The sequence below is a fragment of the Aphelocoma coerulescens genome, chromosome 4, assembly GCF_041296385.1.
Source record: "Aphelocoma coerulescens isolate FSJ_1873_10779 chromosome 4, UR_Acoe_1.0, whole genome shotgun sequence".
Taxonomy (NCBI): Eukaryota; Metazoa; Chordata; class Aves; order Passeriformes; family Corvidae; genus Aphelocoma; species Aphelocoma coerulescens.
Window position 1 is genome coordinate 43,034,525 of NC_091017.1, and position 20,471 is coordinate 43,054,995.

General features: G+C 34.8%; 1 long non-coding RNA gene across 1 annotated transcript; it reads right to left on the reverse strand.

The window, feature by feature from the left end:
• Positions 1 to 2,582: 2,582 nt before the first annotated feature.
• On the reverse strand, positions 2,583 to 4,542 carry LOC138109043 (uncharacterized). The gene is made up of 3 exons (XR_011150227.1): positions 4,370 to 4,542; positions 2,813 to 2,915; positions 2,583 to 2,724 (listed from the first exon to the last, which is right to left on the reverse strand). It is a non-coding gene; the product is annotated as an uncharacterized lncRNA (long non-coding RNA).
• Positions 4,543 to 20,471: the final 15,929 nt, after the last annotated feature.

The following is a 20,471-nucleotide window of genomic DNA, read 5'->3' on the forward strand; positions in this document are numbered from 1 at the left end:
TAGTAACTCACCGCTCTCCTCATATTGGAAAGAAATGAGGAGAGGAGGTAAGAATTCTGAAATGCATTTCCTTCCTCTCCCATCTTCCCAGCTGTCTTTGAAACCAGACATAAAAAGATTTAGTCATGTTGAAGGAAAACAAATAAAAATGGTTTCCTAGCAACAGGATTTGCAGTATTGGTCTCTGAGTAAACAGTCCTCGATGTTTTCAAGGCTTTGCCCATTTACTAATATAGGAATAAAAGTACTCACATCATATTAGTGTGATTTGTTTATACAGTGGCAAGTTTCTACTGCTTTTTGGCAATAGATGCGTCACAAAGGATGGTATTAGAAGAACTCATGTTCTTGCAAAAAAACAAGAAATTTCAAAACTTTATAGCAAACACCTGGCATACCTTCAGCACATACATTTCATTTAATCATACAGTGTATTATACCCCACCTACAAAATTCTATTTCAAAACAAACCTAGGAGTACCTGGAACTGCAGAGCAGCTAATTTTTCTGTTATATGACACTGCATTCTGGAGGTGTCAGTCCAGGCATACTACTGGAGTTACTTGGAAAAAAATCAAGGGCTGTTAGATTTAGACTGTCTGATGGCTGAAAATGTATTAAGTGGGAGAAGGAAAGTGAATTAAATATAAATTTATTAAATATCAATGACCTGACTGAGCTGCTTTAGGGTATTCTGAATACAACATATGTAAACATATCAGTAGGATTAATAATTCTTATTTTTGCAAAATTGTACTGTCGAGGAATTAACTGCAAGGAGATGCCACCAAATTAAGTGTTTAGTAGATAAGATAAGATTAGGAGAACATGTACATTTATAGCAATCAAAGTTATAGAAAGAGATATGCTCCTAGGTCACTATTAGAAGTTGTAAAGAATATTTCAGAGATAGCTATTGAAGTACTTGGTTGCAGACCTTACTGAAAAGCCTATCACTTGTAGGAGCAGATAAAGAAATTATAGCTTCTCTTAATTTGCAACAGCATGCAAATAACCTGTAATTTTATTTACTGGAACTAACTCACACACTGAGAATAACTGTATTATTTTGGAAAAGCAATTTCTTTCTTTTTGATATTGCTCTTAGAATTATAATTAATGTCTGCAAAAGGGTCAAGAACAATAATGAAAAATAAAATGCACCAAGAAATAATTGTTTATACGTCTACCAAAGGCGAACTTTATTTCTACGGCTTTTGATACTTTAATATCAAGATAAAACAAACAAACGCATAACTTTTAGAGATGGGAGACAACTCCCTTTATGTTAATGCCATTTCTATTGACTCTATATGAAAAATAAATACAAACTGATGAAATGTTATCGAAGAAAATGAATTGCCTAAATGTAATAATTGTACAAGTAAGCAAATATGTGGGATAAGAAGCAAAACCAGATATATTCTTCCTGTTGTTTTGAATTGGTCTCAAAATGAGGATTTAAACATGCATGCATTAAATAACAAATAAAGGGAGAATATAGCAGATGAAGAAACCATATTGACCTATCTGCCCCAGCTCTCTTCTGTAAGCTGCTGTTCTGGCTCATGTTGGAACAGAGGTTTTCCTGGCTGTGCTAGGAATAAGGCCGGGGATCTAACTTCAAACAGAGCAAAAGGATTGTTTTTCCCTTTCTCTTTTATGGGGAGTGTGGAAGGAGTGCGATTCAGTGGAAAAAATTTGGTTACCCAACCTGAAGATCACACTTACTAAAGAAGTGAGACCAAGGAATAGATACTGCTGGGTGCCAAATACACTTATATCATGAAATTTCCATGTAAGACACCAACCTATTTAGGAGAGATTCCCAAAAGTCCCTCTGTAAATTTCATGTTTTTTCAAGAACATCTATCAATAGTTTATTTTATATCACTTCTTTTGAGCACCATTGTACATGTCAATAAAAACAATCCAAGCAGACATGAATTCTTGAGTCTTGCCCAAACCACAAATATATAAAACTTTCTCTATTAAAAAAAAAAGGAAAAAAAAATTTAAACGGGTAAAGCTATTCTAAATGGTATCATTATAGGGTAAAGCTATTCTGAGGAAAAGACAGTTTATAATTCCTTTTTAAAATCTAAAATCTCTACATTTTTATAAATCTAGATTTATAAAAAGCCATTATTCCTTAGTATTGAAAGTTAAACAATCTACCAAAAAGTGATAGAGATCATGCTTAGAAGGGTGTCAGAATTTTTTTTATTGCATGCTTTCAAAGAGAAAGAAAGAGAAAAAAAAGATCATAAAGTTTTACTTTGAAAAAAGTACTCTGTTTTATCCAGATATAGTGCTAGTCAAGACCCCAAGAACTTTGGGCCTTCTCCTTACACCCACAGCTAAATGTGAAGTTGCATGACTTGGTAGAGGTCATTCCTTCTGAGATTGCAGGAACTGATGATGTATCCGGATAATTCAGTGAACATGCTGGATATTAGTTTTCTGGGTTAAAGGCAAAGTAGTAAAGGAAAGGGGGAAAAAACCCCAAGAATCAAAGGAAAACAATCTTTTGCTACAGAAGGATAGTACCTACCTAGTTTTAAGCACTTTTCATTGTCATGAGCTCTAAGTAATGTAAACTTTACTTAAGGAACATCAGGGAATGTAACTTATCTCCTTGTTCATCAATGGAGTGTCTCAATGTCAGAGAGCATAGCAGTGTTTCTACCTAGGAAAACAACCCTGGTAGTTCTCATGGCTGATCTGCTTCAGAAAAAGCATAATATATCATAAATGTAAGGACACTAAAAGCCATCATATGTTTTGGAATTGTAGTTGCATAATGACTTACCATGAAAGGAGTAACTATTTTTGCTTGGCTTTTCACTTGATGTGAAATTCAGCAACTTGCTCAACAGTATTGATGTAGACAAGTACTGTGTACTGACTGAATTCTAAGAAAGAAGGTGCAAGCACCATTGATTTAGATTAAAAAAAAAAAAAGAGAGAGGAATAAAGAAAAGAAAGGTACTTATGCACCTAGAAGATACAAAAGTAGGGTCTTTTCTAGATTACCAGTATAAAATAATAAATTTACATTTCATCGTTTAACATATCTGCAGCCTTCTGAGGGGTTACCTCAAACCCAAGCTCTTATAAAACTAGTTATACCACATGCTGTTCTGAGACAAAGACTTCAGATGGAGTTGTGGCTAAAGTGGAAAGACATTTGAAATCTAGAGGCACACAAATGCACTGCATGAGTGCAGCAAGTACTTTCCTAAGTGAGGAGAGATACATACTGTGCTATCACAGATTTCTTTTTTTTTTCCACAGAAGCTGTCATACTACAGCTTTTTATCAGCCTGTGTAATTTGTTATCATGTGTGTTTGTATCTGATTCTTGGCCCAATATCATGGCTTCAATTCTCTTGTGATACTCTGCACTGAACACGTAGGAGTTTTTTGCACTGTAAAAGTCTGTCATCTTACCTGTATCACTATCTGCTTTTAGTAAAAAGTCCAAATCCTAAAAGTCTTTGTCATATTTTTAATCCTTAAAACATAACAATATTTCCTGTAGCAAATGACACAGCACAAACACTATGTATTGATTTTAAAATGTTGACTTGTTAATAAATGCAGTAGTTCAAAGTGTTTGTATTCTACAGCAGCAGGAAACCTGATGTGAATAGAATAATGTGACATAATAACTTCTTGTATAAACAAATGCACCAAAATGGCATGTTTCTGCTGTATATGCATTCATTGAAAATACCCACTGTTATTTGAATTTTATTAATTATACAAAACAACTAAGAAACATTATATTATTATTTCTTTTACGTGCTAATAGTAGAAATATCTGCAGTAGCATGTAGTTTAATATAAAAGATCTCACAGCGGTGTCATTCCAAATATAAAATATTCCTATATCATCCAGAACAAACTTATTCTAGTATGAGCTGAAATACCACAGTAATCAATTCTTTATATAGCTCTAGAATATGCAGTGCTGCAAAAACATTTTTTCATTGTGATCAAAATTCAAATAAGTTATAAATTAGACAAAGCACTTGATATTACAACAGAAGAGGCTACAAAAGATACTTCACTTCTTCAGCATCAAAAGAGCTAGAAAAAAAAATCTTAGCAATCATGGGGAAAGAAGCAGAGAACAGAAAATAAACAAAGCATGTAAAGTTATACATCCGTGGAGTAATTGCATGTTAAATGTGAAGGTTTGGTTTCCCATTACAAGAGAAGATGTTACTGCACTCTCACAGAATCACAGAAGGGCTGGGGTTTTAAGGGACCTCTGGAGGTCATCTAGTCCAACCATGAGTCTAACACTGCCAAGTCCACCACTAAACCATGTACCTAAGCACCATGTCTGCAGATCTTTTACCTCCAGGGTTGGTGACTTCACCACTGTCGGGGACACTCTGTTCCAATGCTTTACCTCCTTTTCAAGGAAGGAATTTTCCCTAAGATCTATTCTAAAAATAGATAAGACAATTGAGTATAAAACAGTTTTCATATGAACATCAAGTAAGAAGATTCATCTTCCAGCACACACCACTTTGTGAAGCCTGTAAGGAAACGAAAGACTGCGTATTTTCCTTAATATGTTATAAAGACCAACTCATCCCTCATGTTAAAACTGGCAGTTACAGAACCATCCTTCACAGCTCTTATCATTCACACCAGCTTGAAGATTAGAAGGCTCTCCTGGGTACTCAGTGAAACTTATCTACCAGGAGAATTCTCTGCTCACCTTATAAAATATAAGCATCTGAGACCCTTCTTCCCTACAGCAATCTCTGACCTCTATGTTAATCTTGCTTGACTTCCTCTACAATTGGCCTGTATATCAGACAGCAGAGGGTTACAGACTTTTGCAATCTAAGTTCGATTAGTTTAGAGTGTGTTGGGTGATCCCAAGCTGTTTTCAATTAGCTGTTGTCAGTTATTAAGTCATTTAACCCAAATAGGCGCTGCCAGAAGTAAATATTTACCACCTGGTTGTAGCTGAATGAAATACCAAATCTAAAGCTCAAAGAGGAAGAAATCATAGAGAGTGTGATGTTTAGCCATTCCCACCATAAGAGGAATTGCTCTTTTGCTTATGTTTTTCTAAATTACTGCTATAGTTTTTTATATAACTTAATGGAGTTTTAATTCCCCTGATTCGGCACTCAAAATGTTTTGCAATTTATGGATCACTTCTGCTGTCTTGCTCACCATCTAATTAGAAAACTGTAAATGGGAAGGAGGCCCCAGAGTTTCTGCCTTTATTTTATGAATAAGAAATGTGTTTGGCAAAGTCCAATACTCTGTAAGACTGGGCTTGATCCAACAACTAAAAGCTTATTAAATGAAATAAAATGGGTTTACCACTGGCAGTTATACCAGTCTGGCCACTTTTCTAAAAATCTTGGTAATGTAAGCTGCCTTTAATTATGTATTCACACTCCTTACCATTTATTATACAGGGAAAAACAGTTTCTTGCTGACCACATTTAAATTTGCCATATATTTTTTTATTTATGATTCATAGAAAGGAATTTTTATCTGGCATGTTACACGTTAAAAATTCATGATGCAAATATGGCACATTTATGTACTTAGCCAAGCTCCTGTTCAGAGTCACTGCTTCATTTTCCAGGGAACAGCCGATTCCAGTTCCCATCATTACAACTCACTGGCTCAGCTGCCGGCAATGAAACAGAACCAGCTTTGTTTAAACAGCATTAGTACCGTACTGGCAGGTTGACAACTGGCATTGAAAGGTGCTATGCAAAAATCTTACTGTTCATTTCACTGGTCATGTAGAAAACTGACTCAAAATGAAGAGAATTGCTTCTATGAACTTCTCAAAACAAACAAACAAACAAAATAAATAAACAAATTAAAAATGCACAGAAACTGTATGGGGTGAACAGAAGTTGTTGCTCCTCCAAACAATGTTTCATTTTCTTTTTGATTTTTTTTTGAGATGTCTTTATATTGAATGCAGATTTCTTTCTTCTTTTAAAAAAATCATATTGGAAAACTTATCTCTTGCATTTTCAGTATATGCAAATAGAGTGCTATTTCAATAAAATTGAGGAGGAAGGGAAGGAGGGAGGGAGGGAGGAAGGAAGGAAGGAATTCGGAAGGAAGGAATTCGGAAGGAATTCGGAATTCGGAAGGAATTCGGAAGGAATTCGGAAGGAATTCGGAAGGAAGGAATTCGGAAGGAATTCGGAAGGAAGGAAGGAAGGAAGGAAGGAAGGAAGGAAGGAAGGAAGGAAGGAAGGAAGGAAAGAAGGAAGGAAGGAAGGAAAAAATGTTCAACAACTTTTACAAATTTGCAAATACTCCTGGACATGAAAACACAGTTGTTGGCTAAGGTTTTGAACTAAAAGCTTACACATGGCATTGGGTATCATCACAGTAGCAAATACTTAGACTATGTTGATTATATAGCTGGCATCTTTTCTGTATCTGCAGCAAAGATTTGAGCATCATCATTCATAGTTATTCAATTAGCTTTAATGATGTCATTTTCATTAAATAAGAAAATAGAGCCAGTCCTTTGGAAGCTGAGACAGTTTTCCTTTCTCATTGCTGCAGCATATAGGTACCTATGAGAAAATAGAGCCTGGCTAAGTCAGATGCAACATACATAAACAAGAAAAATAAATGTAATTAGCAGAGAGAGAATTGTAGCTAAGGTTTTAGGAATAGTAAAATGGTATAATGTTAAACAAAATTATGGTTTTATAACGAGATGTGACAACCAGCAAGACATATTCGTTCATAGAACTGCTATTAAAAAGAATAACCCTGAAAAATACATCCCAAGCTTGTGAGATGGAGAGCTGGTGGAATTCAAAATTGTACCGCGCAGAAAGGGTAGCAGACCCAAAAGAGGGCGGGGCCTCCCTCGATCGTCTCTTTTATTTGGGGAAGGGCAAAGGGGCGGACTGGGGGCGGACCCGGGGTGAGCGGCCAATCAGACACTGCTGAAGAGTCTGAGTTACATTTGGTTTTGCCCTCGCTTGGAACAAAGGAGCTCGGAGCACATGGCAGGAGCAAGTGTCTTTGGGAGGGGGAGGGGAAGCTCAGAACAGGCAGCAACAGAGCATGCTTAAATAAAGAATGCTTAAATCCTCATTTTACAGACCATAAGTTGAGAGACTTGAGACTCAGTCTGTGTCTAAGCTATTATCTGAATAAAATGAATGCAATAGAGGGACAGACAGGTAAGATATATTATGGCATTCTGAAAGTAAGTCTAGTGATCTAGAATTACATCCCTGATGTGGTTCTGTTATGCATATTTTATATTTGCAAATTGATTCTTGAAAACACTATAGTGCACTGTTTCTCAATAACTTTTTGAAGAGCACCAACCCTTAATATTTTTACAGAATACTATATCTCAACAATATTGCTGTCTCTGAAGACGTGTGTTTTAGTCAGGCTTGCTAAATAGAATTTTAGACTCAAAATGACATGATATGGATGCTGTTTGCAGCTCAGCTAATCAGAAAAAAAATATTTGTCTCCACTCATAAACTCCTGCAAACCTTTGCTATATTGTAGTCAAAAAAATATTTGCTGGATTTCTGAAGTCATGCACCTATAACTATTTGTCTATTTACTGCTGTGAGAACATCAGTCTGTCACTCCAGCAAGACCTGCAGAAGAAGCTTTCCTCTATTCAAGACCAAGGTTAAACTGTTACGTATTTTCAGATTTCTTGTTGTGCATTAATTATCCACTACAAATCTTGAAGTAACCATTTTGAATTATTTAGAAAGCAGGCAAATAACCTTCATTCCAATATACAAGTTTCTGTAATATTTGTTTGCTAATACTCTGTTTATATTTATCAGGCTAGATGTAATCTGAAAGAAGAAAATATTAAAAAATTACAGTTTAGAGAAAAAAGAGCATAATATGGAACCTACTTCCCACTCATTCTTTAGTATGAAAAGAAAAAATGATATTGCAATGGGCACAGGAAGGACATTGATCTGTTTGAGCAAGGCCACCAAGATGATCAAAGGGATGGAGCATCTCTCCTACGAGGAAAGGTTGAGAGAATTGGGATATTTTAATGTGGGGAAGAAAGGGCTTCAGAATGACTGAGCTGAGGCCTTCCAGTACCTGAAGGGAGCCTACAAGAAAGATAAGAGAGACAATTTCTACAAGAGAATGTAGTGACAGGACAAAGGAGTGGTTTCAAACCATTGTAGAGTAGGTTTAGATTAGATATTAGGAAGAAATTCTTTACTGTGAGGGTGAAGAGGCACTGGAACAGGTTGCCCAAAGAAGTTATGGCTGTCCCATCCCCTGAGGTGTTTGAGGCCAGGCTGGATGGAGCTCTGAGCAACCTGGTTTAGTGAAAGATTTCCCTGCCCAGGAATGGTTGAGACTGGAGAGGTTGGAACTACATGATCTTTAAGGTCCTTTCCAACCCAAACCACTCTAGGATTCTATGACTAGAGAAAAAAACATTCTGAAAAAACTCTGGACAAGAATTTATATTACTGCAAAAGGCGGTAATTTTTAAAGATGTGAGAGATTCTTGTAAATCTTTATTAACTGTCTTTATAAATTCATTAAATGCAAACAGTAGTATTCCCATGCAAGATATTCAGAACAAATTAATTGCATAACAACAGCCTACACATCATATGAGCAAATGTGTAGACCAATACAACAGACAAATGGGATGTAGTGTCTATATACATTAAAGATGGCTGTAAAACAAGCTCTGGCTCATTGATTTATCTTGTTTCTGTACCTCATGACTAACCAGGATAGTAAGTGAACCATTCCCTCTAAAATGGCGGGGAGGGGGAGAAGGTTAGGGCTCTTTCTATGACACTGATCACTGGATATATCCTCAAAATAAGTGTTAAAATATTTATCATATCAGTTCCTACAGAAACTGTGATTTATAAATGAATGGTCTACAGGGGACTAGACGAACAGAATCAGAAGGATGGTTCAGGCTGCACAGTCCTGCAGGCACAAGAAAGAAATGTTCATTGACTCCAAGGTGGCCCTGCTCCCTGTGACAGGAATGAAATGTGAACATCAAAGCTGGTATACCAATGTAATTTCCTATATCATTGGTTTTGATCTCTATTTCAAAGCTGAGCAAGAAGCCGCGAAAGTTTTATATTTACCCCATGGGACATGATTTTTGTGTTAGTGCCTTGTTAGAAGTACACATTTTAATACCTTATCAAAGGAAGCCTGTTAGAGACATAACTTGAAGACCATAAATCTCAGGTCTGCCATGAAGCCACACTGTGATTATGCTTCATAAGTTGCAGTTACCACCATTGTCTGGCAAGCACCAAGTTGTCTGACATTGCAGCACTGATAACACTGATGGTTTTACTCCTCTCATTTTAGAGGGAATTCATTTGGAGTTCATAAAATCTGCCTTCGGTTTCAGTGGCTGCTGAGATCAAAACTGAACACTTCTGGCAAGTGCACCACTCTTGCCTGGCAAGTGAATACTTTCAAAACAGCACCTTTCCTCCTCTTTTGTTTGGCATGCCTTGACAGTGAGTACCACAGTTATAGGTCTGTATTACATACTGCATCACTACATTCAGTGATTCAACTTGAAACTGCACCTCTGGGGTTTCAACTCATATAGCCACTTTAGAGATGAGTAAGCTATACTTACATGAAAAGGCCTATGTGAACTAACTAACACACAGAGAAAAGACTATAACAGCAGGCCTCCTAAAATATTTCTAGACAAAACACGTTACCATGACAGTGAGCAATTTCAACATCTGTATAGGAGCCTATCTTTTAAGAAAACATATCAAATTAAAAGGCTTGAGTTGAGGGTAAATAGTAATACATGTATCAGGTAAAAATAAGCAACTCTTTATCAGCTACTTTTTTCTGAATCATTCCTATCACAGAGCTTTAATTTTGTGAGTAATCCACTGTCTGATATACCATGAGATCATGGAAAAAGAAGGGAGCTTGTAGACTTCAGGGCTAGTTACACTGTCAGTTTATTTCAGAATTGCTATATAAATTTAATTATGCTTTTTAACTACATAAAACTTTAGAATTTTTATCAATTTACGTATAGATTTGGTAAGATAATATATAAAATTTACATTAGTATATATGAACAACCATCTAATACCAACTCTAAGCTACTGATGAAATTTTCTCATGTCATCTGTTGATAATTAATCACTTACCCACTTAATTTTTGATGGGAAACACCAGCTCATTACATTCTTTTAGGAAGTGTAGCTTAAATTTTATTTATGAAAAACATGTTTAATAAATTTTGTTATGTAAGGAGGAATTATATAGAGTCAACATATTGCATACTGCTGTGCTCTGTCATCAGACATGTTCCTTTTCAATTTTACTGCTCATATAGCAGAACTTCCCCAATACAAAATTCTAAATACCAAATAGGTTATTCAGCTGTAAAGAATAATATGTATGTCTTCCCAATGCTAGATGAAATATTCTTCTTGGATTATTTTTTAGTAAATGTATAAAAAATACATTTCATTTTAATTCTCTCTTTTCTCATATATACATATATGTAGGAAATATGATAAAAGACAGGTTAAACTGAGTTAAACTAACCATTTTTTGAAAGTCATGTATAAGGCCCTGAATGGTTCTGGAACAACTTGGATCACTTCCAGCATATATAGGAACCGACGCCTGAGTACTTCGTTTCAATGTGCCCCCTGTCCTTTTTTCTGCAGAAACCATATTTCTCTCCAGCATAGAAGTTTAGAGCTGAAGACAAATTCCTGTAATTTCTAATTCCTGCTTTTCTTTTGATCATCATTTTCTGTATTCTTTATACCTTTTTCTACCCAGAGAGTAAGAAAATATACTGTATATATTACATGAAGAAAATTAGTCACAGAGTAGTTAATTATTAATAAAGAGCAAAAGGGCAATTTTCAAATTAAAATAAAAAAAAAAAATTTGAACAGCTCTGCAATTGGAAAACCTGGTTTTACCTGAAGCTATTACTAAAAACCATAGATAAATCCTCTAACAGTTCTTTAATGTCATTGTTACAGAATCTGTCTTACAATCAATTATAAAAACTCTGTATTTTTCTGTTAGCTGTATGCAGATAATTCTTTTTAATCTTGAAATGAATGTCTGTGTTGAATTAAAAATAATATGGGTTTGTTTTAAATAATATTTTGTAAAATGGATTCTGACCACTTATTATAACTTTTCTATACTTGAGTAAATGCAAATAAGGAAGGATGGTATGGTTGATTTTTGCAGAGCTAGTTTTACTAAATTTCACATATAAATGATGGTTCAGGAAATCCTTCCTTGCAGAGTAAGAAACTTAGCCACTCCCTGGACAGAAGGTTCTGCAATGAGTTTTAGCATAAGTCCAGATTTTGTATTACTATAGAGCTGACAAAAGCAGTTAAAATTGTGCAAGAACTGGACTCCTCCCTAGGCACTTTAGCAAAACCATTACTCTGAGCAAAATATTCTTTGTGTTGACAAATCAAGGAATCACCAAATATCTTCCAACCAATTGCAGTGGACTGCAAAAAGTCGACTTTTTAGAATATGCAGAGGCAGAGAACAGAGGCTAGATTACAAAGCAGGGTTTACTTTGAACCCTTTGGAACTGCAAGGGTGCTTTGAGATGCAATAATATGTTCTGTTTTGACACTCATTTAGTGTAGATTTCTGATGTCTTTTAAATTTTTACTTCTTACTATGGTAATTACAAAACCAAAACAAGCCATAATTGTTATATTAAAGTACCTGACATTCAATTCACTCAGAATCAGTGCCTATCCCACACAAGCACATTCTTTCAGCCTTCTAGACTATTCAGGAATTATGTTAATCTTTTCAGGAATCTTTCCACATTGGTTGATGTTCTAGATTGCATTCCCTTCTCTACTGCTCTATGACACACATATGCAATGAAGTCACTGAAGAGCCTTCAGCTGTTTACAGATGTATAAAAGTCTTCACATTAAACACAGCAGACATATTGATTCTTCTCAATTTTACTTTCCTGACACTTTGTTATTTTACCATCCATACATTCCAGACAAAATTACAAGTGCCAAATGTAATATTTACAACAAAAAATACATTCAAACAACCCCCTGATTTGAAAGTTAAGGAAGAAGAAAAGACAAAGGAAAAAAATGTATAAAATAAATATTATATGTCCTTATATCATTGGTCGGCAGCATATGAAATTAGCTTTTAGGGGAATATTTCAACATCTTGTCATTCATCTTTTTACCTCAATATAGAAGTAAAAAAAATATTTATTTAGTGAAGTGAAAACTTCTTTTGTTTTTAACATGGGAAAGGTCTTATTTTTAATGCAGCATCTTCAGACAAAAAAAAAAGTGACAGAATAACTGGAAACTAAGAGAATAAGCTGTTTTTTTCTAGGGTTGATATTATTTTGTTTGATAATGAGATTTCTAGATTGTTTTCTTTTTAGTTCACTTCAGGTAGGTAAATTGCAACCCCCTTCAAAGTTTTCATTAGATAACCTATTATTCCCTTGGAAGAAATCACACTCTATGCATTATTCATTAGGGGCAGCAAATCTTCAGTGCAGTCACACAGGCTGCAGTATCACAGAACTACTTAAAATTCTATGTCTTCTTTCTCCATTTCTGCTGAATTCAGTTCTGGTCTAATCTCCGTGTATAATGCAATATCTCTGGGTAATTCAGATATTGCAATGCTGAAGAAAATACATATTTTTTTATTAGCACTGGTTAAAATAACCTCACTTTTATTTATCAAATGCATTTAGTTCAATGTGTATGATATTTTGATACTTTCATCTTCTCTTTTTGGTTTGGATTTTTTGTTTGTTTGTTTGTTTTATGCTGGTGTCTATTTGTACACATCGATATGCAGTGGATGTTTAAAGAGAGTATTTTACTGATGTTCTCCCCTGCCTACCTCCCAGAGTTTATTTTTTCCAGGAGTCTCCTTTATGTGTTCCTTAATAGCTTTGTGTAGTCATTAAGACCATCATTGTATGCTTCCCTCACAGTTTCCTACCAGCTGCTATATTACACTTTATGGGGAAAACCAGTCAATTCCTCTTTCATATGTGTCTGATGATGCCGGATTTACAAGGTGTATTCAAAGTGGTGTTGGAGGTGAGCTAATAAAATAATTTCTTGTGTGTGTTGTTTTCTCTCTCTATCCTCTGGATATTTCTCCTAATCAATATAATACAAGATTAGGGAAACCATGCATTTCAGCAGAAAGGCCATTGCATGGAAAGGTACAGACCTTCATCCTTTTCAGGACTGGGCCACTGACTTTCCACAAGTCCCTTCTATTTTCATTTTTCTCCCTTCACCCAGGACTTAAGCATGTCATTTCTGCTTAGCACACAACTAAGAACACCAGAGCTGTCATTTGCTATGCACACATTCAAACACTAGCAAAACCCTCATCAGGGAAACTTCAGTCTATAAAACCCCCAAATTTTAAAAATCATAAGTTTTTTAGTTGCTGAATTTTACCTCATGGTAGTCAGCTCATATCAACTTCTTTGCTTTTTCTTTCACTTTTCCTGTCACTGTGTCTTTTCTGACAACTCTCAGTTCAGTTTCTTTTAAGTGCAAAACCTTTGGGAAGAATTAGGAGGAACTCATGCTCTTACAGCACAAAATCTGCTGATTTAACCCTTTACTATTTTTCAAATGACTGTGTATATGCTACCTTAACTGTACTGTGCATTCTTCCTGCCACTTCTGAAGCTAACTATGCTACCACAGATGTTCCAAATCCCAAAGTACCTCTTTAGTCAAGACTAGTCTTTTGCTTAAGTTGTGGGATGCAGATTTTAAAACAGTCCTTTGCTTAACACTATTTTTTTTTAAATTTCTGGTAGTATTACTTATTGCTTCCTTTTGATCTCTGAATAAATAAAAGTTTTGAAAAACAAGAGGATATCTATGATGCCATGTGAGCTGTTTAAAGACAAAGAAAGTGATATTCTGCAAAAGATAATAAAACAAACTGTAGAGTTCCATAACCATATAAATACAAGGAAAATCAGAGAGGAAAAGAAAAAATCCAAGAAGACAGTTATGCCATAATAAATAGAAGTAAATATAGTGTTATCCCTCCCCTCAAAAGAAGTGGTAATGGTTGTTTGTGAGAGTTTTTTGCCCAATTTTGAACACAAGCATGAGATGATGACAAAATATGTAAAGAAATTAAAACAGGCAAAATACAAATTACTGTTTCTAGCCTGGAGGAAAATCTGAAAAAGCAGAGGAAGGACTTGTTGCCTAAATTAACTCCATACATAATGTCCAAAACTAAAGAAAATGAATTCCAAATCTTTTAGACCACGCAGTTGTTCTGAAGTTATTCCAGCCACTTGCCACAAAAATAATTTTGTACTTTATTATCTAAGTAATCCATAACCAAGATTTTTATAACACTTACATTAAAAAAAACCCATCAGTATCAATACATACGTAAACAAATTTATTAAATCACAAATTTAAGTTCATATTACAGAATTCGGTCATTTAAAATTTAATTTTCTTCAGTTATGCATTAAAAGACCAACATTATATTTTTCATCAACCACATTAATTCTGGTGCAATACAGACCAAAGACATTTCATCATTTGACGTAAGTAGTGTCTTGAATTATATAAATGTGGGATCATGTGGGAAAAAATTCAAAATATCAGTACAGTGGTTTTTTATTTGTTTTTTCTCTTTTTCTAATTTAGATAATTCAGATTCTAAGTAGTATAAGGATGTAAAACCAGAATATAAAACCTTCATTTTACCCATATTTTCTCAGAGAGATGGATGATTATCTACAACTCTGAGTATGGGACTGGAAGGTAAGGTCTTGAACTGGGGCAAATTATTAGTATTCGTATTTTGCAGAAGATAAATTTTCATATTAAACATACAGACACTCATGTATACTGAATGTCACTAGGGATTAGCATAATATTTCTATTAGTAATGCTAGCTTATCTAACTGAGCAACACACTGTAGTCAAAAGCAAAGGGCTAGAAGGGTGAAAATGAGCTTAAGTGTTTACAGGATGGGTTAAGGAAGGGGAGCAACCATTTCCACAGGCAATTATTTAGCCTTAACTGGACTTCCCATAAAAATTCTCTGTCATTACATAACTGATTGACCATCCTACCTTCTGTGTATTCCAGTAATTTCTCCTTTTCTCCATCATGCTGCTTACTCCAGACTCCTCCAAACAAAATACAAAAAGCTGTAATTCTGTAATGGAAACAAGGAAAACTGACATTTTTGCCTCGATACCTGCTTGTAAAAATAGCCCTTGTGTATGTTCTATCTGCCTCTTTCAATGCTATGTAAATTATAAATAATAAGTCCAGCATTTAATGTTATTACTATTTGCTCCTGCTACTGCAACTGAGCAATTAGGGGAAAAAATCCTTGCTTAAATGCTACATTAATAATTTCTCATCTTTCCCATGGTTGTAATAAATATGGTGCCTCCACAAAGAGAGATTTGACACAGAGTATACCTGCTCTTTACCCAAACATATAAATGATATATGAACAATGTAGACTAATATACACAATGGATCAAAGAAGGACCACCCTGATGTTCTCTTCCTGAAGAGATCAGTGAAAAATTTGCAGGCAAGGGGCTTCGTGTTGGAAAGATCTTTCCACAGAGAAGACCTGGTATTGCTTGTGTGTTTTTAAGTAATGCTACCAGGATGAAAATTTTAGTTTGAGTCAATCATCATTCCTATTATAAAATCACATTAACCTGAGCCAGAAAGGTCAAGACTAATCAGTTCAATACAGGAGGGAAACCAAAAACAGCAAAGCAAGACAAGGAGCCAGGACAGAAATAGATCAATCTTTAAAAAGTGTCTCTGAAGTGAAAAATCCTGTTGGATCTCTGAGTCAAATCTTTTGAGTCAAATTTTATCTGAGTGGATTTTACTTTTTCTAAATCATATAGAGAAAAACATAGTGTCTATATACTGCTCTGTACTCTCACAGTTGAAGCAGAATGGAGAACAGTGGTAAAAATACTGACAACCATAATTTTACACTTGAATACATAATACATATGCATATAGATAGAAGTATCTCACTAGAAGTATGTTTTTCAAATGAAGTTATTAGCTGATGCTTGGAGAACAGGAAGTAAAAAGAACACGGTCTCACAAATGGAAAGGAGAGGAAACATACCGTGTTGAAATCTGCTTCAGATAAATGTAATATTAATTATCATAGTTTATTAGACAGGGAAATCCAAAACATGGTAAGTTAGATGTCAGGACTACCCATGACAAAATAACACTTAGAGACAAAATAAAATTCATTGATTCAACATGTAGGTCCCATCCTGCTCCCTGACCTATATGTGCTTATGTGTCAAGTCAAATCAAATCAAATAAAATCAAATCAGAAAGAGGGTGAACTGGAACAATTTTTTAAATCATTCCCTCAAATTCCATGAACAATCAAGGGATGCAGATTTAAATTGTTTTGCACGTCTAATGCAGCATCATATAGCCAAACTGGTCTTCCTTGGTCAAACAGAAATTTGTGATTAGAGCTGGCAAGATATTAGAATTTCCATTCTACTGGAACTTGATGGGAAGGGTGGGAATAATCAATTTTGTAGCAGAAAAAATCCATTGGAAATTTTCTAACAATGAAGAATTTCATTTTATGTATCTGAGCTTAATTTACAAAGTTTTCAAATAAAATTGAGCTTAGATATACCTGGGCTCCTTTTTCCTTACATACTCTTAGCTGACTAATGAGGACCCAGAAGTGCAGCAGACATTTTCCACCCCCCAGCTCTGCAACAGGGAGTATGAGGAGTATGACTTATCCAGGTAGTGGAAACAAGGGTGTATCACAGAAATCCCTGCCAAGGAACAGAAGCATCTTGTTTTCATCAGACAATAAACATTTGCATTGGATCAATGTTTTATGTATTATCATGAGCTCAGTAATGCGATGTCAGTCTAATGTTTTGCACCCTTCAGCTTCCCTTTCCCTATTTTTATTTATTATTTCACAAAGACTGGCCCAACTAATGTATTTCATGTTTCACCATAATCCAGGTATCTCAGCCGAAAGATTTTGATTTTTCCACAATGGGAATAACCCAATGCATCATTTATTGCATGGCCTATCAAATCTTACCTTATGCAGCGTTCAAAAGAATACTCTGATTTTGGTAGAAGTAACTCATTATCAAACCTTCTCAGCAATTAAGATTCCTAAGTGATGGGTGACCAGTCATAATCATTTGACATATTTTTCCCCCAAAAAAGTTTTGTTCTATTTCTTCCTATGTTAATCTTCATGTTACCTGATGCAGATTTTCACTTGACATCACCTCATCAAAAAACACGGATAAACCCCATTTCCATTACTTACTTTCTTTGCTTTATCAGTGATTCAGGTTCTCAGAAAGCTTTTTTCTTGGTAATTCCTTTTCCCACTTCCTTCATAGAAATTATTAACACTGGCCTTACTGTCTTCCCATTGAAACACAGTCCAAAGGCAGTACCTGCTTTTCCATTCCTTGTGTGTTTTTCTGGTGGAGGCAATTATGTTGAGACAGTCTGTCAGACAACAATTTTCTCAATGCCACTACTTTAAACATCTCAGCTGGCAAAACATCAGTGTCTGCCATCATCCCACATCCATGTCTCATCATCCTACCAACAAGAATTCCTACCACAACAATAGTCCCTTTGAGGCTGCTATTTGAACATTCCTCCTCCTTTTCTCAGGTATTTTTACTGAATAATTTTCCATAAAATCATTACAGTCTGCTGATGACTTCATTTTGCTTCTGTCTGTTACATCCTGAATATGCATAAGTTTACAGATCTTTATCATCTAACCCAAAATATAAAAAGAATTTGGCTGTAAGACCCCTGCCGTGCTCCCACTGAGGTACAAATTTTCTGCTGATAAATTTAGACATAGGCACAGCAAAAAAAAAAAAAAAGAGAAAAGAAAAAAATAAATAAGAATGGATTTTTCCTTTAGAGTCTAAAACACATCTAGGCAAAATTTACTAAAAATATTCAATGGCTAATTTAACATATCACAGTAAAAACATTCATGTGTTTTTAATTCTAACTGTAAGTTTTTATTAAGTTCCTTATGGCTGTAACTTTGATCAGTATTCTTTCTATTTGTTTCTTTCTTTTTTTTGTCTTATTACCAGATTATGAAGGTATTATACAAGAAAAGTGAGATCTCAGGGCTCATTAACTGTTGCAAAATATTTGTCCAAAAAGCATAGAAGAAATCCTTACAGTGAAAACAGAGATATTCCTTGTTATAATGCTAAAAGCATTTGTCACTCTCTGGGTAGCATTTCTATGTTCAGGAAGGAACAACAGTAACTAAATCTTAATCCTATCAATGCCAAGGGAATTGTGTTACTGCAAGTAATATTTTTTGCTTTTTCCTTTTACAGTAATATTTTTTTCACATAGCTGAACTAATTATGTTTAAAGTTTATAAAGTGTGTGAGAGGTGATGAACAAACGTGTAATTATTTAATCACCAAAATAAAGGTTATATTTAGAAATATGCATCCTTTTGAAATGTCTCCTAATTATTGTACTGGGAGTCAGACCACAGACTCTGAGGATCATCCAGTTACTGCAAATTTCTCTAACATGTAATTGAAGCCTAGTTCATTAATTAACAGAACATGGATCAACTCAGGAAAAACACTGAAAACTCAGTGAAGATACAGCGACCCAGGCCATGTACAATAATTAGATCAGAAATGTCTGTGATACCAGAACAAAAAGATAACCTTACATTGTATTCATTTTTGAATAAGAAAATTTGCTTCTTTTTTTTTTTTTTTTTTTTTTTTGTGTGTGTGTATAGAAAATTCTGAAATGTCACAATTTTTTATGAAATCAAAATTCTCAGAAGAGGAATATTGAAACATCATTGAAACATCATCAAAGAATTGTCTGTTCCCTATGCATTCCAGCTTTGGAATTAGAGTACATCTCACTATATGTCAGTGTGCTTGTCCAGGTTCCTTTTCTAAATAAATATATGAAATGTACATCTGGTAAGTCGATTTTGGTTTGGTTTTGTTGGTTTTTTTTTTCTTCTTCCAGCATTAATTGCACTTCATTTCTCAATAGTGAACTTCTTTATAGTACTTTGGAGAATACTGGCCCACATTAATACTGAGTTCCAAAAGGGTGAAGTTACCTTTCTGAGTCATGGAACTGGGCAGGTCTCTCTCTGCAAGATGCAGGAACAACTCAAGATTTTACTGGCATTTTATATGTGTTTCAGTGATTCATCATTCAGTGTGAATCTCTGAATCCCTACATATCCCTCATTTCCAATCTCTGTATGGCGTACTTCTAAATTTTATAACTGGTGAGACACCTAAATGTTAAATATCATAACACCTAAATTATGTTGTGCCATATTCAACATCCATTAAAGAGCCTAAGCTTCCCTCCAGATCTTTTGGCTCATAATAAAATTGATCTTGGGACCTCAACTAAAAGTAATCAGGTCTGAAATTTTTATCTAAGTGTACCAAAAGTAATCTTCATTACATTTTTTAATGTTCCTATTTTGGGAGAAAATCATAGTCCACCACAAAAAATTGCCTGTATTACATCCTCATATTCATGAGGAACTCACAAAGAATAAAAATCTGCTTTCAAGAAGTTTGTACTACATAAAATCTTGATTTTCTATGTGTGGAAATCCTCCCAAAGGACTAATGGAAATTCAAGGCTGCATGAAAAGAAAGTTTAAAAACTCCTAAGAATTCATAGTGTTTCTGTGGTTTTCTTATTTTATTTTCTAGAATTTTATTTCTGTGTTGGTTTTACCTCATATAAGCATATGTTTCATCTCATCTAAAATGGTTTTTGCCCCAGCAGCAAATGCCTTCCAGAAGGCTGACAGTGTTAAAGTGCTAATATGAAGCACCCACATACTCAAGTTTTCTGTATGCCAAAGTAATGACATAAAAACTATGGAAAATGTTTCAAAATATTTTTTTAATACATGATAAAAATAATTCTTTGTGGTTTTAGGTCTGGTTTCTAATATATACTATTTGTAGTTTTTCAACCCCAACCATGTGTATCTTAGTAGGCCCACAATGACATCTTGTGGCTACTCTGAGCTGATGACTCAATGATCAATAAAATGAAAATGTCTGCTGACTTTCAAGAAATCTTTAACACAGGAACAGAAAAGTTATCCTCAGTGAGGATCCTGCATAAGACAGCTGCCTGTGACAGCAGTGCCTGGTCTAACTCCTGACCAATCATTCCAGTTGCTCCACTTTTCTGTCAGTGGAAAATTAATTAACTTTCCATACAAAAAATCTTCTGTGAAAGTGGCTACACTGCACTGCATAAGTGAAAACTGAAAGTCTTCAGGCTATCAAAATGTGATAGAT